This window comes from Egretta garzetta, unplaced genomic scaffold (assembly GCF_000687185.1).
Source record: "Egretta garzetta isolate BGI_Z169 unplaced genomic scaffold, ASM68718v1 scaffold270, whole genome shotgun sequence".
NCBI classification, from domain to species: Eukaryota; Metazoa; Chordata; class Aves; order Pelecaniformes; family Ardeidae; genus Egretta; species Egretta garzetta.
The window spans coordinates 31,331-32,753 of record NW_009258274.1 but is presented as its reverse complement, the minus strand read 5'-3'; positions in this window follow the sequence as shown (position 1 = coordinate 32,753).

Sequence of the window (1,423 nt, the reverse complement as noted above, 5' to 3'; positions counted from 1 at the left end):
TTCTTCCTTTTTTTTTTTTTTTTTTTTTCCCTGGCGCTGCTCCTGGCGCTGGGCGGGCTGCAGGCTGGCTCAGCCCCCTACGCTGGGGCAGCCCTGCAGAAAGGGGGGCCGAGGGGGCCTTGTTTTTCGCCCATAACTGCTTTTCGTATGCTTTTGATAAATTTGAATGACAGCCCTTGTAACAGCTCAGCACAGCCCCAGGCGCCTGTCCCCACTCGGGCGGCTCCATCCCATAGCAAGCAGCATGGAGGGGACAAGGAGGATATTGGTACTACCTAATTTGGGGGGACTATGCAGACCCAGGCAGACAGAGCTCCTGGATTTCTCTCCAGACTCTTTCCTGGTGGTCAAGAACAAAACTTGTCTGTGCTCACACAGATCCCGGCTCCCCACCTATTGCCTTTCCTCGGTGGTTTCCTTCTCCGGAGGGACAGAGAGCAGCGGTTGTGCAGCATGACTTAATGAATAAATAGCATTTCTCTTTGGAGCCTGCAAACACCTTTATTTGGCTAAAAGTGGCCCAGGCCCCCTCCAGCGGGTGCTACTGTTTGCATCCCCACCTCCTCAGCATGCCCAGGGTGCCGCTCCGGCATGGGAAGGCTAATCTTTGTCTTCCTTCTCATCGTCCTGGTCACTGCCACGGTCCTGGGGCAAAAAGAAAAGAGGCACCATGTGTCAGGAGTGCTGGGTGTTTTGTTTTCCATCCCCCAGTACCTGTAGGTATTCAATAGCAACCAGCACCCACACCGGGGTTTGCAGGCGCAAATCCTTTGGGACAGCCGGGCCCCAGCATGGAGCTGTTGGTGTGGTTACCTCTTCCAAGTTGCTATCAGAGCTGCCACTGCTTCTCCTGTCCTCTTCACCATCTCCCTGCAGGGGCAAAGAGAGAGAAGGGCAAGCATCACCTGGGGCCCTGACACCCCGTCTGCTGTTCAAGCTAGAGCCTCAAGTCAGAGAGATGTCTGGTTTTGTGGGTATCTCAAGCCAGGCTTTGCAGCACTGGTGCTGCTGTGGACCCCATATCCACATGTGTGCCCATGGCCCCACAGAGACCTCCAGAACCAAAAGCAAGGCTTTGGTGATTGTGTGCAGTGCAGACAGCATTGCTGTCCACAGCAGCGTCTCATCTGGGTTGAAATAGGAGGAAAAGGAGGGAGAACTAACTAGAAATATTGGGAGTAAAGAGAGAGCTCTCTCTCACTGGAAAAGCCACACACACAATGCGATTTCTAGGCTGTGGATGGCATAGCTCCATCTGCCAGAGGTGTGGGGTTGCCATAGGTCAGACACAGCTTCCTTCACAGCCAGGATGTAAATCATTTGGGGCTGGTGCTTTCTAACACCCTACAAACTCTGGCTGCCACCCATGCCTGTGCCAAGCCACCTTTTCCACAGGGCTCTGTGTGATCTGACAGCACTACAT